The 27,612-nt window shown below is 39.4% G+C and overlaps 1 protein-coding gene across 3 annotated transcripts in view; it reads left to right on the top strand.

The window, feature by feature from the left end:
• The first annotated feature begins 1,383 nt into the window (after positions 1–1,383).
• Positions 1,384–27,612, top strand: part of rfx3 (regulatory factor X, 3 (influences HLA class II expression)) — a 349,057-nt gene continuing 322,828 nt past the window's right edge. For all 3 annotated transcript variants that reach the window (XM_059969967.1, XM_059969966.1, XM_059969965.1), the window contains exon 1: positions 1,384–1,511. The gene's annotated coding sequence lies outside the window, so the exon portion shown is untranslated. The remainder of the gene's footprint in view (positions 1,512–27,612) is intronic.

The following is a 27,612-nucleotide window of genomic DNA, read 5'->3' as shown; positions in this document are numbered from 1 at the left end:
AGAAGATTGGCTGACTGGCAGGAGGCGAAGAGTTGGAATAAAGGGGTCCTTTTATGGGTGACTAGTGTTGTTCGACATGGGTTGGTGCTGGGACTGGTTCTTTTTATGTTAAATGTCGATGATTTGGTTCACACAATTGATGGCGTTGTGTCCATGTTTGTGAATGACACAAAGATAGGTGGAAGGGCAGGTAGTGTTGAGGAAACAGGGAGTCTGCAGGATGACTTACACAGATTAAGAAAAAGGGCAAAGAAGTGGCAGATGGAATACCATGTATAGAATTCTATGGCCATGCACTTCGATAGGAATTGTTCGGCAGTATTCTGGAGTTATATGAGCATAGTGGATATTAATTCAAACAATAACCAGTCTTCAGTTCTTAATGCAAATTGTAATTTGCAAGCAAAAAGTTGAAGTTAAATGCACAGGCGAAGATATGGTTTGAAAAATGGTGACCATGAGACATTTACATGTGCATTAATTCAAAATTGTGTTAATTGGCCTATATCAAACTAGATAACATGGGCCAAGTTATTTGCACTTTTATGACTTGAGTTCAAGCTGGCAGACTGATGTTGTCAACAAGTACCTGGGAGTGCACCTGGATGACAGATGTGAGTGGACTACTGACACAAGGGCTGTGTACAAGAAGGGCCAGTCACCTCTACTTCCTGAGGAAACTGAGCTCCTTTGGGGTATGCAGGACTCTCCTTCACATGTTCTACCAGTCTGTTGTCACCAGTACAATCTTCTGTGCAGCGGTGTGCTGCGGCAATGGCATCAACATGAGTGATGCCAACAGGCTGAATAAATTAATTAGAAAGTCTAGCTCTGTTATAGGAATCAAACTGGACACACTGAAGCCTACGGTAGTACAAAGGACCCTACGGAAAATCCCGGCAATTCTGGTTAATGCTTCTCACCCTCTGCAAGCCACCTTGGCTAAACAGAGGAGCACTTTTAGTAATAGACTAAGACAACTGCGCTGCTCCAAAGAGCGCTATATGAGGTTATTCTTAACATCAGCCATTAGGCTTTATAATGGCTACAGCTGGGTAGATGATGATTCCCTCTTGTTAGACCGTTTGGGGTAACTTTTTTATTCTTTCTGGTTCTCCTTCACCCTCCTCCCGTTCCACCCAACCCCCTCTCCCCCACCATCTCCTCCCCGTTCCCACCTCTCCCTCACCTTCCTCCCCATCGCCCCTCCGCCTGCCTCTCATCACTCCCTCAACTCCTCCTCCTCCTCCCTCCCTCTCTCAGCCGCCTCTTCCATTCTCACGATCCTCCTCCCGCCGCTCTGCCTCACGCTGACGCTGGCTGTCCGCTGCGTCAGTGACGCGACGTGACGTGACGCGCCGCGCCGCGCCGGTCCCACTTCCTGCCATCAAGCGCGGTTGCAGCGCTGGCGTGAGTTATAGCAACTGTTGCCTTGTGAATAAAGCGCCGTAGTCACCGTAGTCCTGGCGACTGTTACCCACCAACAGCTGCTCACAACAACAGCAACCGAGGTGAATATTATTAGTATTATTATATATCTGTTGCTACTGAGAGCCTTTTGCACCCTGCAGCACCGTCAGCTGGTCTCTGCCGCCCTGTGTCTTTTACCGTCTTCTCCCCTTTTCTTACTCATAGAAATGGTGGATCTGAATAATAAGCTGTTAATATTTAAACTGTAGTGCGTGGTCTGCTCTTCCCTCCAATGGTTCCACCCGTGGGGGTTTGCAATGTGTTATTTTCAGGTTGCTACTGCTGTTACCGCTTATTAGTGGATTTTGCTTGTGTTTATCGGGTGAAGAAAAATAAATTGAAGTTTAAAAAAAATACGTTCTAATTAGCTGTTTAAAATATACATTTATTTCATCTCGGTTTAAGGCCTTGATTAGCTTTCACCGATGTTTTTGTTCTATTTTTAATAATTATTCCTATCTGTTTTACAGGTTGTTGCGAATAATTATTCTTCCCCCCCCCCCCCTTTCCCACTCCCTTTATAATATTTACCCAGAGGTATGCATGTGTTTAAATGCTGTGAGCGTGTACTCGAAATGTTTGCTTTAATAAACGATGCGAGTTTCCTTTTGGAGCAGCTGACCATTCATTTAGTTCTGTATGCTCGTGTAGGGTTGGAATGGTTGTTGATCTGTTGTACACCCCCCCCCCCCCACACACACACACACACACCATTGCTTTACGTTTTCTGTGGTTCGTTGGTTATGTTTTTCTGGATTGGTGTTTTCTTTATTCTACTATTTGAACGATGTCTGATTAAAGAGCAAATAAACGCTGTGTTTTTGGCTGTTTAGGATGTAGTGAGAGTGGGTGATGAGGTCTTTGCCAGCACCCCCCCCCCCCCCCCCTCCGCCGGCCTTGTGTAACATATGATGGTGTCGGATCTCCTTGGGATGGGTTTTCTCTCTCTGCCGCTTCGCTTTAGTGATCGTGGGATTTTTATTTTGAGGGGGCGGGACATATCCAATTTTTAAAAAATTTAAAAATCAAGAAAATGGCGAAGAATAAAATTATTTCATTCGTATGCTCGTATTACATTGTTTTTAAATTATTTATTTGATCAGCGTAGGTTTTGGCCACTTCTGGAACAATATAGATGTATGTGAGATTTGAAAAGATTTTTATTATTGTAAGAATGCCGTTTGCTTTCCACTACAAATACTGTTTAAGGTATGATTGAACTTTGAGCATTGTATGCAGATCAGATGAATGATGGATTTCTTCAGCGAGACAGGGTATGATTGATTTTATTTTTTTCCGACAACACATTGCTGTCTATTATTTATAGACGGAGAATATGCAGATGTATTTAACAGTTCTTTAACTTCTACTTTTTATAATTGATTATTTCATTCCTTATGATTTAGGAAGTGGAAAAGATTTACTTCGTCTTAAATATTCCGAAAATGGGTATTTAATATTCTTGCATTGACCAGTAATAAATATAACATCGCACAATATTTAATTAAACAGAATACGCTTGTAAATTTGTAACGACTAGTATAGAAACATTCGTTTGTTATTTTCTAAGGAGTGTCTAAGTAATGTTTGTTTTAAATGTTGTGTTTTGTACTTGTGTAAGCTTATGTTGTCGGGGATCAAATAAGATGCAGCCAGTGGTAATAAACAATAGTGTCATTTGTGGCGTATTAGTTTATTTTCCAATATGTTTAATTACTATAACTATGAGTTTAGGTATTAACTCTCTTATTTCTGCATTGGAAGGGGAAGATCATTGGTTAGTTGTATTTTAAGCTGAATCTCAACTGACCGAAGCTATACTTGATATGTATAAATACTGTACTAGATCACGTGCAATACCCTGTTTTTTTACTTATTATATTTGACACAAAATTGGAGAAGAAATGTCAATTACAGGTAGGTATTCAGTGTATTATACAATAGCTTTTAGAACAAATTGTTCTTTTGACATTTATGTTACTGATAACAGTAAGTACTCAGAAAAAGAATAAGCAAGCAATCAGAAAAATAGCCACTTCCATTTTATGCCGGAGTTATTAGCAGAATGTCATCAGGCACTGCATATAAATAATTGTGATCAATTGAAACAGACCCATCTAAGAGGATATTAGAATTGTGACAAAAAGGTTTGCCACTAAAGATTTTTACAGCATGTTAAATGATGTATGTCAAATTGGGGACTTTTGGGGATCTGTTAGTTATAGGGGATGCTCAAGATGCTAGAATTAGGGGAGTACAGAAATCAGAGGCTTCTGAGCCTGAATGAGATTCAGGCTTCAAATTTTTCATGTGTACAGTGAAATGCATCGTTTGCATTAACAACCAACATACGCAAGGGTATGCTGGGGGCAGCCCGTAAGTGTTCAGTGACGACAACATAGCGTGTTCACAATGCATGGCTGAACAATACAGAACACAACAGCAAAACCAGCCTGGTTTTTCCCTCCCACTAACAAATGTACAGGCAGTCCCCGGGTTACGAATGAGTTCCGTTCCTGAGTCAGTCTTTAAGACTGATTTGTACGTAAGTCGGAACAAGTACATCCGGTATTATTTAGCGTCAGTTAGTCAAAAGGTTTGTCTTAGTATATAGTATATATATATTACCTTTCTATGCATATAAAACACAAGAAACGTATGTATTCCAATAATTAAACCACTGCATTGCTTAGTAATAATTGTAGCTTTCATCAGGGCAGGGCCTTTCACATGCTCCATTATTCTCACTTTATCCTTTAAGATTGTTCCGATCGTTGACCGACTGTAGCCTAACGCTTTTCCAATGACTGATGGTGTTTCACCTCTTTCCAAACACTTTATCATTTCCACTTTATTTTCAATCGCGTTCGCTTCCCATCAATGGAACAAACACTGCGGGCGGTGGCTCCCGACCTCTGCCGGTTCCCGAGGTCTGCTGGGTCCTAAGGATCAGTGCACTGAAATCCCCAGGTCCAAAACTCCACCACACTGAGCCAGGTTAAATGGGACAAGTGGGGGCTGTGCTGAGTTTGGGTGCTGTGGGAATTTTAAACTAGAGATAGCTGTGTTTTTTTTTAAACAAAGTCGAGTTGTGAGCTCGACATCAACCCGGCACAGGAGAGGTCTGTCACTGGATTGAACTCGGGAAACTCCGTTCTCGAGCCCGGCGCTGATCTCACTAAGCCACCGGCCGACCGGAATGGGGGGGGGGGGGGGTCAGGATGAATCTTGCTAAGAGGAATTGAAGCCAAATACAAAGTTACATACTCAACACAGTGTCAACAGCAACAACTTAAAATGGTGGATGGCATTGCGATCCGACTTAAAATGGCGGACGGTGTTCTCCTTCCTCAGTTCGTATGTACAAGTTGTCCGTAAGTCAGACTTTCATATCTTGGGGACGACCTGTACACAATCATTTAACCTGAAGACAAGCCACCTTCTTCGGACTCTGACTTGGACTCAGACACATAGGCATTGGGCCTTCAACTATCCAGGGCTCCGGCCAGCGGGCCTTGATTAACGGACTTCTGATTCAACCCTAGGGCCAGATCCTCGGCATCAAACACCAGGCTTTGAACTCCGGACTCGTTGATATTTGGGGTCCGGTCACTGGACCTTGATCTCCAGTTCCACTGATTCGTAAACCCAGGGGCTGGGAGTGGATGCACAAAGTCATGAGACCTAGTTCTTCCCGCTGGTATGGAATCAGAATTAGGTTTGTCTTTATGGCAGTAGTATAATACATAATAGATAAAAACAATTGCACTAAGTATGTTATATATTAAATAAGTAGTGCAAAAATAGTAACAAAAAGGTAGTGGGGTATTGTTCATGGATTCAATGTCTATTTAGAAATTGGATGGCAAAGGAGAAGAAGCTGCTCTTGAATCATAGAGTGTGTGCTTTCAGTCTTTTTTTTACCACCTCCCTGGTGGTAGCAATGAGACCAGCATGATCTGGGTGATGGGGGTCCTTAATGATGGACACTGCCTTTTTGAGGCTTTGCCCCTTGAGAATGTCCTGGATACTACAAAGGCTGGTGCCCATGATGGAGTGGACTAAGTTTACAACTCTCAGCAGCTTATTTCAATCCTGTGCAGTGGCTCTCTTCTCATACCAGACAGTGATGCAGCCAGTTAAAATGCTCTCCACAGTACAGCTGTAGAAACTTGCAAGTGTTTCTCGTGATATACCAAATCGTCTTAAACTCGGAGTGAAATTTAGCCACGGTCATGCCTTTGTAGTTACATTGATATGCTGAAACTCATCGATAAGGCAAGAGAAAGTCGTACAGCATGGAAACATGCTCTTTAGACACCAACTTTGTGCCAATCATAAAGTACCCATCCACAATATTTCCTTTTATAATTCTCCTCATGAGCTCCTTCCATTTTTTTCTTCTTGGGCAATTTAAAGTGGCTATTTAACTGATGTCATGTCTTAACTCATATCTTTGGGATGCAGGAGGAAACTCGTACAGTTTGTTGGGAGATCATGCAAACTGAATACAGAACGCACTGGTGATGAAGCTGTGAGGCAGCAGCTGCGCCACCATGTGCCCTGAAGGTTTGAAAACAAGAGTGTTAAATTTTGAGGCAATGCTTGAAGACAGATAAATACAACAGGCTGTGTAGTTTGTTGACTCTATTATAGAGTGGAATAATGGAGATTATCACGCAAAGTATTGAATAGTCAAACTGGAGACAGACATGATTGAGGGTTGTAGTAGCAGATGAGCTGATGCAAGGTCTGTTTCTTGCTATACACTTAGTATCCACTTTATTAGGTATACCTACACACCTGTTGGTTAATTCTTATAACTAATAAGTCAATTATGTGGCAGCAACTCAATGCATAAAAGCATGCGGACATGATCAAAAGGTTCAATTGTTGTTCAGACCAGTCATTAGAATGGGGGAAGAAATATGATCTAAGTGACTTTCACCATGAAATGTTTGTTATTGCCAAACGGGGTGGGTTGAGGATCTCAAACTGCTGATCTCTTGCGATTTTCAAGCACAATCATCTTCAAAGCGGGGTTCTCAACCTGGGGTCCATAGACCCTTCAGTTAACGGTAGGGGTTTATGGCATAAAAAGGCTGGGAACCCCTGATTGAGATTACAGAGAGTGATGCAAAAAACAGTGAATGGCAGCTCAATGGGCAAAAATACCTTATTAATAGGAGATGTCAAAGGAGAATGGCCTGACAGGTTCAAGTTGCCAGGAAGGTGACAGTTAACTCTGATAACCATGTGTTACAACAGTGTTGTGCCGACGAGCATCTCTGAACATAACAGATCAATCCTTGAAGTGCATGGGCTAAAGCATCAGAAGACAACAAACTGGCTCAGTGGTCACTTTTGTTATGTTTTATGATTTCAAAACATAAAACCAATTCAAAGGAAGATGCAGGGCTCCAAAATGTGAGTCTAACTTTTGTGTTATACTTTTTTAAAAAAAGCGTGCATATATCACCTAGCGTGATGACATGCAATTCACTTAATTGTACATATAACTGGTAATAATTTATTTAAATGAACATGATAGAGATGTATACAAACACAGTTACTCAAATGTTATTGAAATATTAAATACACAACACTCCTCCTTGCTTAGCTACAAACTCCAACTCAATAGAGAATACGTCTCAACTATATACAGTGCACAGTATATTATAATACAACCACTATATACAGGCATCCACAGCATAGTAAATTTTAAATTGTCCCATTTGGGCCAAAAGATTTAATTGTTGTGGAAGATTTCTTACTCTTGTGGTATAACATGTTACCTGACAAGGGGAATCACTCTACTTGGCAGGTAAGACTTGTGGCTGTAAATCAATCTTGGGTTCTGGAGCCTTCTCCATGGTGATTGTACAAATTGACTCTGAGACAGCAAGAAATGATTTTGATAGCTCTCGACACCTTTCTTCTAGTTTGTGCACCTTGATCTTGGGAACGTGCATCAAATTCACTGGTATATTCTTTTATTCTTCTGATGCTCCCTTTATGATTTCATCTCTCTTCTTGGTTTCCTCATTCACAACATCATCTGCTGAATCCTTTGCTTTTGTATCTCCATTGGCTCCTTACTTTTTGACCTTCCATTCATCTTGCAATTTTCTCAACCAGCTAAAACCAAGCCACATTTTGTAAGTAACTGTCTGATTAACATATCAGAAATTTTCTCAGATACGTTGCCTATAAAAACTGTTGTAGTCGAATTGCAGCTTTCATGATTCCTCTGAGTAGCACGGACCTCCCTTGGTCCAATAAGCTATATGCTTTCCAACCAGAGTTACAAAAGTTGGCAAGAACACCTGTTTACCCTCCATTGGGCAACAGTTTATGGTGTCCAGCATGGAGACAGTTGTGGCATCATTCAGTACCTTTCTTAATTCACTTTCAGTTGGCTCTTTTGCAGGAGATGTGGCATATAAATGGTGGATGGATGTGGCATGTAAATGTTTGGAGATCCATTCACAAAGTTGTTGTCTCAGCCGATCATATCCTTACAGTGCTGGTTTTCCTGTTTTTACTGCAATGTGGCTTATTGGTTGTTGTATTTCACTGTCACAGATTACATTCCCACAGGAGATATCTCTTCTCCAGTATAAGTTCTTACTTGAATATTTGCAGACTTCAGATTAGCTTCTTTGAAATGGTGTTCAAACTCATTTTGTGGAATGACGAACAGCTGAACCAGTGTCCAATTTGATTTTTAATTAATTTGCTATTAACTTATGGTGTAAGCCATATTGCTTGTCTATTGTTAGTTTTCATGTTGTAAATCTCAAGGGTATCCTGTCCTATGTCAGATTTCTCATCTACACCATGCTGATTAGTGTTCTTTTTGAAACTGTAAACTGACTTTTTAGCTTCTCTTCCCTATGTAGACCACTTATTTTTGACTGCCTGGCATGCTCTTTGTATGTCCTACTTTGTTGCATTTTCTCTAAGCCTCACCTTTAAACCTGCATTAGTCTGGTCTACGTGGCCCGTTGCCGCAATTCATTCAGCCAGGCCAGTTTCTGTTTCAATGTTGCAGTTTTGCTCATGGTTACCTTCATTCCTAACTGCAACTCAATTGATTCTCTGCCTGCAGTTTTTATTAAAACAGCAATTTCAACTGCTTTTTTAAATGTAAATAGTCATTTTTTAAGATGCTTTCCTATGAGATTCCACAGTTTCATTTCTTTTTGTGTTCTCGCACATTCTTTCTTGTTGCTGATTGGTGGGATGGGGGTAGGGGTTTGGGTGATCTATTAGCTTTGTGCAAGGGAGCGGTTGGGGTTTGCAAATTTTTGTTGCTTTTTCTTCTCGTGTGTGGGGGGGGGGATTGATGTCTTTCAACCACTTCTATGGTTTTTCTATATTCTATGTCTATCTGGAGAGGACAAATCTCAGTTGTATTTTGCATACTCTTTAATAATAAAATTAAATTTTGAACACTCAGTACAGCATTAAGCCCATTACTGAATTGACAATGTTCAGATGATCAGTTCAGCTATGTATGCAGAAATGGACTCCCCTTCTTTTTGCTTCCGCTTATGAAGCCTAAAGTGTTCTGCAGTCAACAGTTGCCTCAGTTCTAAATATTCCTGTATTTCTTGACAATATCATCAAAGCTCATTTCTGCTGGTTTGATTGGAGGAGTCCAACTATGAAGCAAACTGTCTGCCTTTAAACTCAATGCGCTCAGCAAAATTGGTACTTGTTTCTCATTGGCTATTGCATTTGTTTCAAAATCTGTTCAATTAGCTCAGAAGACATGAGCCAACGATCTCTTAGAATCAAAATGCATCAATCTTTCTGATGTAGACAGCTATTTCTGCTCTTTTTACATGATTATTATCACCTGGTACTCACTATGCTGTTTACTGCCTTTTTTTAAACTGGACAGTCTCTGCACATCCTGTGCTTTTTTTTTAAACTCACCTTTCCTCATTATTTCAATGGTCAGTCATCATATGGGTTGGTTTTAAAAATATTTCATCACCATTGTTATATTTTGTAAAGTCAAAGCATTAAACTAATTAAAAGAAAGACACAGGGCTCTGAGATGCAAGTCTAATTTTGTCTTTAAGCGAGGTACGCACATATCACATGATATTGTGATGACATGCAATTCATGTACTTGTACATGTAACCTGTAATTAATTATTTAAACAAATAAGACTTGATCAACCAATGTATGTACAAGATTACTGAAATATTATTAAAATAATAAATACACCATGTTTATTAGATACTGGATTTACCTAATAGTGGTCACTGAATACATTATGAAAGTGGAAAGAGGTGGTGCTTTGATATAGCTGTAAGACCTAGACCTTAACACTGGTGAAATGCCACAGAATTTTAATTTAATTGGTACGGAAAGGAGTTTCAGTCTGTTGGTTGCTCATGCTGTTCTGGAATCTGGACTATAGAGGGGTGAAAAGCAGTAGTCATAATGTAAAGCTGATGCCAACAAATGGAAACTGAAAACATAATTTTATGATGTTGCTTGGGAAATGTGTAGATGAGAAATAAGGGAGGGCTTCATGGAGCATCTAGTATACAAGACCATAAGACATATGAACAGAAGTAGGCCATTCAGCCCATCATCTGCTCTGCTATTTCATCATGGCTGATTTCTGTATTATCCCTCTCAACCCCATTCTCCAGCCTTCTCCCTGTGATATTTAACTCCTTTACTAATCAAAAATCTATCAACCTCCCTTTAAAGATGCCCAATTACGGCTTCCACAGCCTTCTGTGGCAATGATTCCACAAACTCACCACCCTCTGACTTAATAAATTCCTTGTTATCAGTGTTCTAAAGGAACATCCTACTCTAAGGCTGTGCCCTCTGGTCCTAGACCCTCCCACTCTGCCACTGTAGGAAATATCCATTCCATATCCACTCTATCTCAGCTTTTCTATATTTGACAAGTTTCAGTGAGATCCCCAGCCCCTTTTGTTCTTCTAAACTCCAGCAAGTACACACCCACCAACATCACATGATCCTCGTACGTTAACTGTTTCATTCCCACAATCATTACCCTGAACCTCCCCTGGACCCCCTCCAGAGCCAGCACATACCTTCTTAGATAAGGGGCCCAAAACTGCTCTCAATACTTGTTCTGACCAAGTATACAGCCTCAGCATTATATTATTGCTTTTATGGTTAAGTCCTTGAGAATGTAAACTATACAGAATAGTATTGGAAATATATTAAAAAAGTAAAATAATATCAGAGCAAGTGTGGAGGAAGAAGCCATTGTTTGTAGATGAGACACAGCTTCTAGGTGCTTTAACTGTCTGGATATATCTAATGCTAAATTGGCCATCACATCTCTTCAGATTTTTGCCTTCAGACTCAATGGAATAGAGCTACGGTTATTAGCCAGAGTAAAAGTAATAGGGATAGAGACAAAAAATCTAAAATATCAGTGACTTGTAGAAATAATGTACTTTTTTTCGGTTGTGATTCATAGTTTTTAACATTTGCTCCAAGGATCTGTTTTTAGCAAACATGCCATCATTAAAGAAAAACCTATAGAAAGAAAGTTCATCATCCTGGTACATGCAGGCTCTAATTAATCATTACATTAAGAAGTGTTTGAATAATCTATATTTTAATGAAAAGAAACCTTGGAGATTTTACTTGCTAAGTTATAAAAGTATAAAGGGAAGTGTAATTCATAACTCAACAATAAAATATCTCCCTGTGATACTTCTTATGAATCCTCATAATTCATCATCACAAGTTATTGTTAATGGACAGACTTGCAAAATTTCTCTCTTGTATTGTCAAGTTCAAAATAACTATATCAAATGCATTGCTTATTGAATGTGGACTTTTCATTTTTAATGGATTGCATGACAGTAGAAATTCTTTGTTTGCCGTGAACAAATGGTTTCTGAGTTTCTCACACAGTGCTAGAGGAAGTCAGCAAGTCGGGCAGTATCCACAGAGGGGGAAAACAGGCCTAGACCCTTCATCAATCATGACTGGAAAGGAAGGGGAATGAAGTCAAATTAAGAAGTTGGGAGTATGAAGAGCACAAGCTGGTACATTTTAGGTGAAACCAGGTGAGGGGTGGGTGAGGGAGGGGGGGCTGAAATAAGAGGCTGGGAGGTGATAGTTGGAAGAGGTAAAGAGCTGAGGAAGAGGACCGATAGGAGTGGACAGATGATTAAAAGAAGGGGTGAGAGGGCAGCCAGAATGGGGAATAGAAAAAGAGGGGGAGAGGAAAATATTACTGGAAGTTAGAGAAATTGATGTTCATGCCATCAGGTTGGAGGCTACTCAAGTGCATTCTGAAACAAAACATTGAAACATTTATTCCAAACCTACTAACAATTCACCATAGTGTCTGCTGGATATAATATTATATGCAATATCGAGTGAAATTTTTGCTAAAATTATAAAATGTATTATGCAAAATTGAATTCACCAACAGAGCTATGAAAATACAGTTATACTGATTAACCTGTTAGATGAAATTCTGGAGTAATGGTCTGAATCTTCATTCTAGAGGTATATGTAGTTTCAAGTTTGTGTTAAAGCTAATAAACCTGCAAGTGCATTGCAAACTAGCTCTAAACCATCACCTTTGGCTTTTAATTGAAGTAGATAAGATTGCATGCAGTACATCAAGATAGTGGGTTAACTTTCAGCATATGACAGCTGCTCAATTGGAATAATGCTTCATCATTTTTTTTAAACCCAACATCACATTTTGAAGATTCCTGGGCTTCCAGCAATTTGCCATTGAAAGCCACATGAGAATATTGGCAGATGAAGGGGCTGACTGAAATACAATAAAAATTCACAACTGCTTTCCCATTATGATTAGAAAAGAGTTCTTCACAGTACTTTTGTGGAGCTTACTGTCCAGATCTGGCTGTTTTAATTATGTCAGGATGGCTGATACCTTGACTGACTTGCACCATGACTGTCTTAAATTAGATCTTGGATGGGAGTAATATCAGTAGCAGCAGTGATTTATTACTGAGAGGACTGCAGCTGAAAAGCAGAGGGGTGAAGCTTGCAGGGGATGCTACCAGTGACACAGGAAAAAGCTGATTCTTTTTTGATGTGTCAGAAAAGCATTGATTCCTCAGCTTTACGGTCTTTGATTTAATTAAAAGCTGAGCTCAATACACTTTTGAATATATTAGAGGAATCACAGAATACGGGGATTGAACAGGAAAAAGATATTGAGCTAAAAGATCAGCCACTTTCTTATGACTTGTAGAGAAAGCCTGAGGGGCAGAAGCGCCTTTTTCTCTTTGTTATGTTTTTTTGTTTCAGGGGCTCAAATTGTTTCCGTCACATGATGTGACAATCTTCAGTCTCTGACTGTAAAAGGAATACTTAGAACCGGACTTTTTGTGCTATTCCTGGTGTCCACAAGTTACCATTGGTTTTCAGAGTGACCAAAGCGCTCTAATTTTTTATATTCTATATGTGTAAATCAAGCTGGCAATATCTTGATACCAGTCAGAATGAGTGATTACTTAGATTTGTGTCTATTACTTGCTGAGGGCATTGGAGGCCAAAAATTTTTTTTAAACTGTGGTTGGCTTGTAAACTGCTGGTAATTTCTGGTTCCCATGTTGAGCAAAGAGAAAGTCATCTTTCCTTCACCATTCCCTATTCTTGTTTCCTTTTTATACCTTCTCTTTTTACCAGCCCATCACCTCCGTCTGGTTCCCCTCCCCTTTCCCTTTCTTCCATGGTCTTCTGCCCTCTCCTGTCAAATTACCCTTCTCCAGACCTGTATCACTTTCGCCAATCAATTTCCCAGCCCTTTACTTCACCACCACCTCCTCACAGGTTCTCCTATCATCTGCCACATTGAAATTCTTCCTCTCTTCCTCCCTCCCCCCAACCTTCATAATCTGACTTCTTTCCCCTTCCTTTCCAGTCGTGATGAAGGGGCTTGGCCCGAAATGTTGCCTATTTACTCTTTCCCATAGATGCTGCCTGGCCTGCTGAGTTCCTCCAGCATTTTGTGTGTGTTGCTAAGGAGAAAGTTATCTTTTAGCAGATGTTTTCTATCACAGTACAAACAATTCGAATTTCCTACAAATACAATTGTTGTTAGCAGTTACAATATGCTTCTGATACTCAGATTGAAACAGAAGTTATTCTCAATATTCACATGCTGATATTTGTTGAATGGCTCTGATGATCAGCTATTATGTGTTCCGCTTCACACAAAAGCATAATTTAAACTTGCTAGGGAGCAAAGCATGGAGTTCACATCTGTGAACATGTCCGAGGAGGATGACACACAGGAGGAAGATGATTAGCCACCGGCAATGATAAGTGGAACAAAATTTAAATCTTGCTTTTGGTTGTATACATGGTTCAATATCAAACACTAATGCAACTGGTATACATTCTTCTTACCATCCAGTGTTCCAGAGGTAAATGAGTTGTACAAACCACCAGCCATCCTTTGCATTAATATTTTCCTAGTCCTGTGATGGATATTTACTCCGTGGGTTTTTGCTAATCTCAGCGTTCTAAACACAGCAGCTGAAACTTGTAAGATCAAAATCAGATGCAAGTAAACTTACAACTGACAGTTTGTTTAGCTTCTAATTGTAAATGAGAGTTAGTCTTCATTTCTTAATGTAAATAGAAAGCAGTAATCAGCTTGAAGTTAAACCAAGTACTGTTTATACAAGAGCTTTGCAAACAGATGCTCTGTCTGTAAAAGCAGATGCTACCCATTGCACCTGCTTATTGCTGCTCAGAGGTATATTATAAGACAATAGGTTGTTTAATTTGTTTTAAAACAGAAGTTGACTAAGTTGCTTAGTTCAAGGGCGCTTGTATAACAGATAGATAATATTATTCAGCATATTAATAACTGATGAGTTTATTGTTGGGAGTTTCATGCACTCAAGTAAATTAGCTTCATAGCATTAATTGTGGAACTAAGACTCCTAAAAGCTTTTAGACCATTTATGTTAAAAAAGTTATCTGAGGAAATATCATATGTGCGTGAAGTCATCCAAGTGGTAGAAAGTATAAATGTAGAGAACAGTTCAGGCTTATTAGGAAAATGGTAAGGAACATCAAGAAACATGGGGTGAGTTAGAATCTATTCCTCCAACTTCATTTTCTACAATGGAAGACTTGTTCATCTACAACTCTTTGGTATGTCTTTTTAGTTTACAGGAGCTGTATCTGTGTTTTGGAAAGCCTTTCTCCTTTGTGCTTTAGGTTTTAAAAATGGTTTATGTTTTGTGTCTTGGAAACGCTTTGTGTCTTAGAAATGCTTTGTAATTTGGAAATGTTTAAGATAAGAATCCTAAGAGTTTTAAGTGTGTATTAAGATTGTTGCTTGGATTTAAACGTGTATCACTGAAAATAAATGAACTATATTTTACACTATTTTGTTAGCTGGAAGTATCTTCTCCTTGGAGGGAACCTACCACTCGAGTAGTGAGTATTGGCATCCAAACATACATTGGAGAATAAGCAGGGAAATAAGCTGGTCTTTGAACATTGTGTAGTTACAGTATAATCTCCCTTTAGTGAGAGTACTTGAGGCTCTTATATCTAATAGGCTTAAGGCCTTTGAGTTTAGAACTTCACGATCACCAAATCCAGTGGCATTACAAACCTAACCCTTTTGAATTAATCTGTGCCCTCAAGCAGGTCAAATGCCAATTTAAGAATGTGCAGTGAGAGTTTGTACAGAACAATAAAGCAAATGTGCAGATATTTTCAATCAACACACACAAAATGCTGAAGGAACTCAGCTGACCAGGCAGTATCTATGGGGAAAAAAGTACAATCAATGTTTCAGGCTGAGACCCTTTGGCAGCCCTGCAGAAAAAAAGATGAATAGTAGATTCAAAAGATCGGGGAGAGAGAGAGAAACACAAGGTGATAGGTGAAACTGGGATGGTGAGGAATGAAGTAAAGAGCTGGGAAGTTAATTAGTGAAAGAGATGCAGGGCTGGAGAAGGGGGAATCCAATAGGAGAGGACAGAAGGCCATGGAAGAAAGTGAGTAGGAGCACCAGAGTGAGACGATGTGCTAGCAAGGAGATGGGGTGAGAGAGGGAAATGGGGATGGGGAATGGTGAAGAGGGGGAGGCATTACTGGAAGCTTAAGAAGTCAATGTTCGTGCCATCAGGTTGGAGGCTACCCAGACAGAATACAAGGTATTGTTCCTCCAACCTGAGTGTGGCCCCTTGACAGTAGTGGAGGCCAAGGATTGACATATCAGAATGGGAATAGGAAGTGGAATTAAAATGGAGCTGGGAGATCCTGCTGCTTCTTGGTGAAACAGTCTCCCAATCTATGTCAGCTCTCACCGATATACAGGGGGCCACACTGGGAACACCGGGCACCGTATATAACCTGAACACACTCACAGGTGAATTGTCGCGTCAACTGGAAGGACTGATTGGGGCCCTGGATGGTAGTGAGGGAGGTGGTGTAGGGACAGGTGTAGCACTTGTTCTGCTTGCAAGGATAAGTGCCAAGAGGGAGATCAGTGGGGAGGGATGAATGGAGAAGGGAGTCACATGGGGAACCTTCCCTATGGAAAGCAGAAAGTGGGAGTGGAGAGAGGGGGAAAGATGTGCTTTGTGGTGGGATCCCGTTGGAGGTGGCAGAAATTCGAGAGAATTAGCGCTGGACATGAAGGCTGATAGAGTAGTAGGTGAGGACGAGAGGAGCCTGGTAGTGTAGTAGGAGGATGGGATAAGAGCAGATACGTGTGAAATGGATGAGATGTGGTTGAGGACAGTGTTGATGGTGGAGGAATGGAAGCCCCTTTCTTTGAAAAAGAGTATCTCCATTCTTGAATGAAAAGCCTCACCCGGAGCCTGATAGAAGGAGAACAGAAGGCCATGGAATAAAGAAAGAGGGGGTGTTCTGATAGGAGAGACCTAAAGATTCTTTTCTGTTTTCCATGGCCTTCTGTTCTCTCTTATCGGACCACCCCCCCCCCCCCCCACCAACTTATCCAGCCCTGTATCTCTTTTGCCATTTAACTTCCCAGCTCTTTACTTCATTCCTCCCCGCAGCTTATGTTTCTCCCCTCTCTCACTTTCTTTTTTCTCTCTAGTCCTGCCAAAGGGTCTCAGCCCAAAACGTTGACTATACTCTGTACTCTTCCATAGATGCTGCCGAGCCTGCTGAGTTTCTCCTGCATTTTGTGTGTGCTGCTTGAAATTCCAGCATCTGCAGATTTTCTCTTGTTTTTGTTTTTAGATATATTCAATAATATTTTTTGTAAATTATTGTTTGTACTGGTTCTATGCAGCATGGCCCTTGTGGGACCTCCAGAATTAAAAGCATGTTTCTCATATCTGTGTTCTAGGTACTGAACGCTGCTTAGTTGAACAACAAGCTCTATTGAATTTAAGCAATCACTAAGCAACATGTTTCATTCTGCTGCATCCATGGGAAGTGCAGTACAGAGTGGCTTTACACTGAGGGAGCAAATTTTATGTCCTTTTTATTTCTCTCAATGCAGTATTCAAGTTGATGTGCTTTAAATTACCTAGAAATAATAGGATAATGAAGATAGAATTCATTGTTAATATGAAATTTTGCAGCTTGGGTATATTGTGGAAGAATGTGAAATCACTTTTACTGAATTATAAGGGGGTGAGATATGCATTTCCATCCAAGCAAATATTGTTTTGCATTTGTTGTACTTCATATTGGGTTTGGTAGAGCAAAGGAAAATCTGAGAGCATATTGCTAAAATAAGACCTTTGGAAACTTATAACTTGAATTAGAAGAAGCCGAGTTTTAACACATTCAGCTAGTAAGAAGATATTCCTTCTAATCTGCAAAGATAATGAGAGGAGTTCAGTATTGGTACTAAAACCAAAACTTCTTGCTAAGAATAAGGAGAATGGACAAATGACATATTACGTTTATCAAAGGCTTCTGTCAATTGGTTATTTGAATCTTGACTCGAGCAGTAGTAGTTTTCTGATTTCAATTTGGACTTGGAATTGGTGAAATCAAACTTGAGCAAGTGGGAGAATGTTTTAATGTGATTGTAACATAGTTGATTATGTAGTATCTAACATAACTACAGACAGAATCCCTGCAGATAATTAAGTTGCTCAAGTCAAAATAAGATCCTGTAGTTTTGCTGTGTCTCCCCTCTACATGGAAAATTGTTAAGGGTTATACTGTAAGTGCTTTAATTGTTATTCAACTTCAGTCCTCAAAAGTGTTGGGCTGTTCATTATTAAAAAGAGCATATATAAACTTAATTAAAGAGGGCTCCTTGAAGGACTGAATCAACTTTTCTCCTTCCATCCTTCATTAATTATAATGTTCTTGCCTTCATTGGCATGAATGGCCTGAGTAATGAACTGTATTCATAAACTAAGTGTGTGAAGAAAGTACTGTATTCAATCACTTTGTCTTTCCATTGTTTAATAATATCCTTATTACAAGCAAAGTTTAAGTTATTGAATCGATTAAATTAATCATTTTAGCTGTTAATTGAATTCAGTTATTAACTTGGCATGAATTCTATGAAATTAATGTATTCATTGGCATAAATTATAAGCACTAATCTTAAAATTTGCTTTCAAACTGTATAAAGGTAAATTGTGATGTTAGTTCATTCCATCTCGAGTGCAGCCTTGCTATTGAAGCACTAAATGTCTCCTTAACAATGCTGATAGGATTATAAGCAAGCTACTTTTAACTTTGAGCTGAGATTTCTAATATTGCCTGTTGCTGTCAGAGTGAACCTAAAATCCAGATGAGCATGATGATTTTAATGATGAAGATCAGAAAGTTTTTGGTTTGTTTAGAAAGGCTTAATGATTTTTGTTCTGGATTGCTGTTCTACAATATGTATAACTTGTTTCTAAGCTGTGCAAGTTGCCTGTTAACCAATTTTAAGAATTTGATGTTTGTCCTTGGAATGAACATAGGAAGCAGAACATGGCAGCATTCCTTGTATGCAATGCAAAAGAGTGAAATATAGGAGGTAAAATACTCAAATCCATAATTGAGGAAGAATAGGGAACTTAAAAAAAATAATAATAGGATTGGTCAAAGACAACATAAATTATGAATGGGAAGTCATATTTGACAGATCAGTTCTAACAGAGTATGTAAAACGAACATTTCAGGAGGCTTTCAGAAAGCTGCTGTGCCAAGTTTGTTGTTTCGTATGGCATTCACACTTCCAATTGAAGTGTGGCTCGGGAAGGGCAGACATGTCTCTGTTTGCTTGGGAGCCGGGGTTGGATCAATCATTGTTTGACAATCTTGTCACTTGAATGGCCCTGAGTTGGCATTGCCTGTTGGAATCCTTGAAGCACACAAGCCTCCACACAACATCAACGTGTTGCTCCAGGTCATGAAGGCCATGCACAGTGATAAAGTAAAATGAGAACATATTTGATTGAGGATTAGTTAATGAGTAAAAGACAAGAATAGGAATGATAGGGTTTTTTTCAGGATAGAATACTATAACCCCTTGGGTGCTGTAAGGATGGGTGCTGGGGCCCTGCTCTCTCCCATTCATATCCATATCAATCGTTTGAACGAACAGACCAAGTGAAAAGCGTACAGAAAAGAAGAAACACCAGAAAGACTCAGCAGGTGATGATCTGAAACATTAACTCTGTTTCTCTTTCTACAGTTGATTACAGCATTTTCAGTTTTTGTTTCAGATTTCCAGTATTGACAATCTTATTATCGTATGATATATACAAGTCTGCTGCTGGTACAAAGCTGAGTTAATAGGGATAAAGCAGAGAGGCTTCAGGGGAGGTTAAACAGCCTAACTGGATGAGCAACACATTGCAGATAGAATACAATGTTTAAAATCTGAGGTAGGGAAAGGTAGGAAAACTCACATTGCCTCTCATTATACTTGTGTTATAGGTTTTGGCTGTTTTTTTTGTGTCTGGATCCCTTGTAGACACTTTGTACTGTACTTGTTGCTTCCTTTTCAATTTGCATTGATATTATCAACAAACTTGGATAAATAATACGCTGTCTCATTTGTCATTATTATAGACAGAAGATAGTTAAGGCACCAGCACTGAAGTACTCTGAGGAGTACACCAGTCGTTCAGAAAAATTAAAAGGCAGAGCACTTCTGCTCATAGTTTTATTTGTTATTCCTTGCATTTTGAAAGAAACATGTCTGAGCTGTATTTTATTGTTCTAGAGATGAATTATAGAGCACCCAATTTAACATTCATTGCCATTTTGCTAAAGTCCATGTTTATCCCCATAGTTGTCAAAGTAGATTATAGTCTACAACTGCAGCTGCTGTGCAATTTGTGTGCTAATTGGATATGACTGGAACATTTTTTTGAGATTTGGACATTAAGAGCATTGTTTTTTGTTAGGGACACTGCATGTATTAAGTACCACATAGTCCAGTCTTCTAGGTGTATCTGTAGGCTAACATGTGGCAAATAACATGCTAGGAATCTTCGAGACAATGACATTCAATTGCTGCAAATGAATAATCATTGATATTTTCTGTTTTTCATTTGTTCTGTGTTTTTATGATGCACTGCTGATTACATGACTTCTCCAGTTCTTAAGCATTCTTTGAATTATGTACACGAATGATTATTGACAGCGTGTCACAGATCAACAACCTCCCTTCTATGGACTCTTTCTATATACTTGCTACCTCAGTAAAGCAGCCAGAGTAATCCCTTTCTATTGGGGAGGGGGGAAGATACAGAATTCTGAAAGCACATTAGGGTTTAAGGAGAGTTTTTATCCCAGTGTTATAAGACTATTGAGTGGTTCCTTAGTATGATAAGTTGGACTCTTAGCCTCACAATCTGCTTTATGATCTTTCACTTCATTTTTTTACCTGTACTGCACTTTCTCTGTAGCTGTTGGACTTTATTCAGTATTGTTATTATTTTACCTTGTTCTACTTAAATATTACTGTATAATGATCTGTATTGTGTAAACAAGATTCACAGTTTCTTGGTTCATGAATTCCATTTATCTGCAGATATTACTTCCAAGACTTGACTTGACTCCGTCGTATACTTTGATGTACAACCATTTTAACTTATGTCGTCTAATCATTTTCATAGGAGCAGTCGGATATTATTCGAAATTTGGCAGAATTAGCAGATCTAGCTTTCAGGTTCAAAGGTCCAATTTAATATAGAAATGTATACAATATACATACTGAAATGTTTTTTCTTAGCAAACATCCACGAAAACTAAAAAGTGCCCCAAATAATGAAAGAGAGTTAAACGTGAGAACCCCAAAGTCCCCGCCACTTCCCCCTCCCGCGCGTAAGCGGCAGCAATCAACAATCCCCCGTCCCCGCATCGGCAAAAAAAAACAGGCATCAGCCCCACCACCACCGAGCAGAAGCGTGTGCTGAGCGACAGCAAAGACGCAGACCTTGCAGTTACCCCAAAGACTTTGCATTTCATCCAGCATTCAACAAACCACAGCTTCTCTCTCTCCCTCATAAGGGAGAGAGAGGTGTCCCCCATTTTCACAGTGAGCGGGAGACATAACAACAACCTGCTGGTTTCCAATGTTAAAAGTTCATTCCGTTGCTTTGTACGAGCTCTGTACCTGAAGATTGCATCTCAGGTCTTCGGGACCACAGTGACACTGACCCTCAATCTGTCCGTCTCCAGAGCCCCAAGATCTTAGGCTTCCAAATATGAGCGAGACTCTCAGGCTGAACCCTTGGTATGTTGGATAACGGCCAGTCGTGAAACCCCGAGGACAAGTCCCATTCCCGTAAAGAACCGAAGTCTGCGTCTAACTCCAGGTCAACGTCTTCAAAAGAACCCTGAAAGGAAAAAATAAAGATATGAAAGATGGAAATGGAGCTATTTCTGAAGATGCAAGCAAAGGAGTCACCGTTTAGCGCCATCTTAACTCCACCTCCAATTACCCAATTGTAGTACCTTACTAGAAATTTCATGCCTGTGCAATGTTTATCATGTATATCTTGGTACATATCCTTGCTAGCTTAAAAGCTGAATACATGGGTAAATATCGATTGAAAATTAAAAAAAAATATCTTTTTGACATTGTAAAATGGCTATTATACTGCTCTCACTGAGGTGTTGTAACAGCAACTAATCACTCAGCCAAACTCCATTGAAAAACATCATGAGACTTGGGGCATCGCATCCCAGTTCCTTGGTTTTATTGCAGACTCAACGGCATGATATAGTGAATAAGGTGTGAGACTGCTAAACAACAAATACAGTGCAATTACTGCATTGTTCCATTCTCGCAACTAAATATACATAGGTAAGTAGGAACTTGGTTAAATTTCTTGTAGGTAAATATTATAAGATTATTAAAAGTAAATACTACAGGTAAATAATTGTATAAACCATTAGCATCTAGGTTAGTGTCTAATAAACTCAAAAATAACTTTAAGCAAAATCTTATACTTTTGCTTTACTACTTAAAAAAAATATATAACATTAACTTATAAGCAGTGCTTCTCCTGGGCGAAATAACAGGATGGCTTTGGATGGAGACTTTCCCTCCTAACATAAACCTCTGGTCTACTGCCAACCAATGTGTTTTTCTACTTACTTCTTCCTGGCTGCATAGGAAGTGATCTAAAACAGATCAGAAATTGCACATTAAAATAAAAGCTGAGTGTGCTTGATCACATAACAACATAACTGAATTGTCTGAAGGGCAGACCAGCCATGGCTTTGGAATTCAATCATTAGGACCACAGTAAAAACCTAGAATTAGATTTTTTTAAATACAGGATTTAGTTCATTGTTAGCAATAGCTCTGCTAATATTGCCTACATGACATAAGTACTGTTTTGCTACTTTGAATTGACTCTTTTATTTGGTTTTGTTATAAGAGATTTTTGTGTAAATATTACCTCCTAAAGCTTTTAAATAAGTTTCTTGAACAGATAAAAGATGGTCATAAACTGAGTAATTTGGGAATAGAGCTGTTAATTAGTGCTGCACATTTGCTGTGTCAAGCTGTTATGTAAGCATATTTTGTAGCAAAATATTTAAATAAAATAAATGGACTGAGGAAGTGACTGTTCTTGTACCTCAGTAATCTAACTAATTGTGGAGAAATTTTCATAAACAATTATAAAGTTATTTTTACTGTATGGAATAAAGCATATAGAAAGTGTTGACCGCCCAGCTCCTGCATCAATTGTATAGAGTATAATTAGCAACACTGCATGAATTCACTCCTGAATTTCTGCAATCTAAGCACAGGTTTCTGTATAACTAAGACATGAAACACTGTATTCTAGAGAGCTATCGCTGTTTAAGTTGAGTATATTCACTAGTGAAGGTCAGTATATTAAGTGAATCAAGTGATGTATGGATAGATTGTGTTGAGATAAATTAGTTAACTTAAAATTTGTGTAGGTTTAGAGTGTTGAATGGAGATATAACTTGGCTTTTTTGGGGTACAAGGATATTGTTCATGCAGAAGTATTTATTTCATGTGCAAGCTCCCTTTACCTGATTTCCTTATGGAAAATCTTTAAAGTTATTTTGACTCCCATATTCCATTAGTTTGTCTTCAAGCTATCTTCCTGCCATCTTACAGGAATAGAGTTCCTCTTGCCTTCATCTGCCACCCCATGAGCCTCTACATTCAACACATGATTCCCAACAACTTCCACCATCTTCAGCGGGATCCTACCACCAAACACATCATTGCCTCCTCTTGCTCTCCGCTTTCCACAAGGATTGCTTCTTCTGTGATTCCCTTGTCAATTCCTGAGGAAAGGAACACTATTTTGTCTGGCTATATTGAAGTATGGTTAAATGATAATTAAACTTGAATTTGATCTGTCCCTCCCCACTGACCTCCCTCCTGGAATAGACCTTGCAAGCAACCAAAATGCTATAATTGCCCATCTACTGCCTTCCTTATCTCTGTTTAGAGCCCCAAACAATCCTTCCAGGTGAATCAATACTTCACCTGTGAATCTGTTGAGGTTGTCTACTGTATCCAGTGCTCCTGATGCAGCCTTTTCTACATTGGTGAAGCCAGCAAAAGTTGGAGGAACTGCTTCGTCGAGCACCTCTGTTCCATCCGGCAACAATGGAATTTACCTGTGGCCAAGCATTTTAATTCCTATCTCTATTCCCATTCTGACGTGTTCCCTTTCAGGTGGCCTCCTCTTTTGCCATGATGAGTCTATTCTTGGGGTAGAGAAGCAACACCTCCTATTCGTCTATGTAGCCTCCAACTTGATGGTATGAACATCAATTTCCCTTCTGGTATCTTTTTTCTCCTTCTCCCCTCCCTCTTTCCCCACTCTGGCCTCTTGCCTCTTCTCACCTATCTATCACCTTCCCTTGGTGCCCATCTATCCTTCCCTTTCTCCATGGTTCACACTCTGTCCTGTAAATTCATTTCTATAGATGCTGCCAGACCTGCTAAGATCCTCCAGAATTTTGTGTGTGCTGCTCTATCTATTATTAAACTGTTTCAGCTTGCATTAAAAATGAATAATACAAAATATTAAAATCTAATCTTTTACCATTATTATAAAATAGAATTTATTCAAATTTAATTTTGTAACCTGGTTAAATAAAATAGAATGTACTTGGAAACATCAAAGTATTCCTCTCCATGCGGTCTTCATTTCCAGACTTGATACTTCTCTGTACAAAGCCCTGATCCTTCACTATCCTGTGCTTGCTGATCTATATTGGCTTGTGGTTTTGCCAGTAATTCAAATGTTAAATGTTCACCTTTGTAACTAAGTTATTTTTGGTCTTTGGCATTCTCTTTGGTAACCTCAACTATCAGGCTCTTGGACCAGTTCACTTGTCCCATCACTGAACTTTTCATACAATCTGTGGACTCACTTTCAAGGCCGCATTATTTCATGTTCTCAATATGTATTTATTACTATTATTATTGCTTTTTTTTCTCTCTTGTATTTGCAATTTCTTGTATTTTGTACATTGGTTGTTTGTCCACCTTGTTAGGTGCAGTCTTTCTTCGATTATATTATGGTTGTAGGACTTACTGTCTATGCCCACAAGTAAGCAAACCTCAGGATTGTTTGTGGTGACATATATGTACTTTGATAATAAATTTACTTTAATGTTGAAGTTTACACCACTGGTGATAGCTTTGCATTTCTCCAATTCTTATATATTTTTGCTGCTCTTGTTTTATCACTTCTGGTCATTGAAAACAATGTAAGACCAATACTCTGAATTTTAGAGTCATAGAGTTATAGAAAAGTACAGCACAGAAACAGGCTGTTTGGCCCATCTAGTCCATTCCAAAATCATTTAAACTGCCTACTTCCTGCACTAGGACCATCACTGTCCATACCCCTACCATCCATCTGCCTATCCAAACTTTGCTTAAACATTGAAATCAAGCCTACATGCACCACTTGTGCTGGCAGCTTGTTCTACACTCTCTCAACCCTTTGAGCGAAGAAATTTCCCTTTGTTCCCCTTAAACTTTTCACCTTTCGCCCTTAATGCATGAGCTCTGTGGTCCTACCTTGCATTTACCCTATCTATACCCCTCATGATTTTGGATACCTCTTTTCAAATCTCCTCTCAGTGTTCTACGTTCTAAGGAATAAAGTCCTAATATATTCAATCTTTCCTTATAACTTAGGTCCTGCAGACCTGGCAACATCCTTGTAATTTTTTCTGCCCTCTTTCAACCTGACTTACCATTTTTCCTGTGGGTAGGTGACCAAAACTGCACACAATATTCCAAATTAGGCCTCACAAATACCTTGTGCAACTTCAATATAACATCCCTTTTCCCGGTACTCGATAATTTGATTTATGAAGGCCAGTGTAGAGTCTAATCCAATTTACTACCTCATCTTGAATACCAAACGACTGAACCTTCTTGACCTATCTCCCATGCGGGACCGTGTCAAATGCCTTGCTAAAGTCTATGTGGACAATATCATTTTCCTGGTAACTTTCTTGAAAAACTCTATAATTTTGGCTAGACATGACCTACCATGCACAAAGGTGTGCTGACTATCTGTAATCATTCAATTTCTATCCAAATATTTGTATATCTGGTCCCTTGAAATACATTTCAGTAACTTTTCCACTACTGATGTCAGACTCACTGGCTCATAATTTCCCGGTTTATGTTTGGAGTCGCTCTTAAACAGCAGAACAACATTGACTAAATTCCAATCCTCTTCTACCTCTCCTGTTGCGAAAGATGATTTAAATTTTTCTGCTTGGTTCTGGGCAATTTCTGTAGTTGCCTCTCCAAGGGACTGAGAGAATACCTTGTCAGACTCTGGGGATTTATTCTTCTTGATATGCCTCAGATAGTAAATTCTTTTTCCTCTGTAATTTGTATAGGGTCCATGAAGTTGAGTTGAATTGAATTTGTTTATTGTCATTTAGAAACCACAAATGCAATGCAGTTAAAAAATGAGACAATGTTCCCCCAGAATGATATCACAAAAGCACATGACAAAACAGACTACACCAGAAAATCCACATAACGTTTGGCAAACCCCAATCCAGAGTCTGGAGAGGCTGCTGTGTATTAATATCGTGCTACTGTCTTAGCATGTCCCCCGGAAAGGAGCTCCAAATCCACCAGACAAAACAAGACTACCCAGACACACCAAGTCAAGAGACCACCCAACAATCCAAAAACTAAAGCTATAAGATCTACACAAAACCACATAATTACATATAGTTACAATAGTGCAGATAATACTATAATTGATAAAAAAAAACAAGACCATGGGCACAGTTAAAAAATAGTCCAAAGATCTTAAAAGACTAAGTTCGAAAGAAACCACCACACAGTTTCCACAAGTTCTCAGGGTCCCGATAGACTTGTCATCCCACGCTGGCGGCAGAAGGAAATATGGGCTTCCACGGCGCCGCCCGACTCAGCCACACAGATGCAGCACACAATGAAAGCGCCCCGACCACAGCGGACTCTGAGTCCCTCAAACCTCCGAGCCTCTGACCATCCCCTCTGGCACAGCCTCTCCAAGCACCATCCTCTGCCGAGCGCATCAAGACACCCCCACCAACGGCCACCGGTAACGTGACCCGGAGGACTGGGAGCCTGTTCTGCTCAGCAGACACCCAAACCTCGCAGCTGCAGCAATGAAGAAAGCCTTCCTGGAGATTTCCAGATGTTCCTCCGTGCTCCCATGTCCGTTTCTCATCTGATTAGGATTGTGTACGGCACCCTGCTTAACAAATAACAGACATCAGCTCTGGAGTGGCTGCTGCAAGCTGCGTTGTGCTGCCATCTTGTGTAGTTGATGCCACTTTGCCTCACTTCTGTAGACTTTGCGTCTGTCTCTGAGTCAATAGAGATGTAAGAGACTTATTTAAGATCTCTCCCCATCCCCCCCACTCTTTCTGTTCCTCTCTTGTGTTGCCATTCTGATCTTTCAGAGGAAGATCCCTTTTAATTCTTTTGCTCTTAACATACCTGTAGAATCTTAGGATTCTTCTTCATCTTGTTTGCAAGGCCAGTCTCATGCCTTTTATTCCTCCTGATATCTTTTTTTAAGAGTCCTGTTGCATTTCTTTTACTCCACAAGCACCTAATTTGCTCTTGCCTACACCTGCTATGCATCTTTTTTTCTTCACTATGGCCTCAATATCTCTTGAAAACCAAGGTTCCCTATACTTGTTATTTTTACCTTTTATTCTGACAGGCATATACAAGCTTTGTACTCTCAAAATTTTACTTTGAAGATCTCCAACTTACTAAGTACACCTTTGCAATCTGTACTTGCTAGATCGCTTTAGATACCATCAAAATTGGCTTTTCTCCAATTTAGAATCCCAATTTACAGACATTGACCTATCTTTTTGCATATTTACTTTGAAACTAATGCCATTGTGATCACTATATGCAAAGTATTCCTCTACACAAACTTATGTCACCTACCATGTCCTATGCACTAACAGCAGGACAAGCATTACACACTCTCTCATTGGGACTTATATGTACTGATTAAGAGAACTTTCCTGAGCTCATTTGACAACTCTATTCCACCTAATCCTTTTACAGTATGGGAGTTCCAGTCAATATGTGGAAAGTTAAAATCACCTACTATCACAACCTCTCTTACAACTGTCTGTGATCTCTCTACAAATGTGTTCCTCTAATTCCCTGT

This window comes from Hypanus sabinus, chromosome 5 (genome assembly GCF_030144855.1).
Source record: "Hypanus sabinus isolate sHypSab1 chromosome 5, sHypSab1.hap1, whole genome shotgun sequence".
In the NCBI taxonomy this organism is placed as follows: Eukaryota; Metazoa; Chordata; class Chondrichthyes; order Myliobatiformes; family Dasyatidae; genus Hypanus; species Hypanus sabinus.
The sequence above is the reverse complement of the archived record's forward strand: the minus strand, read 5'-3'. Positions and strand labels throughout refer to the sequence as shown.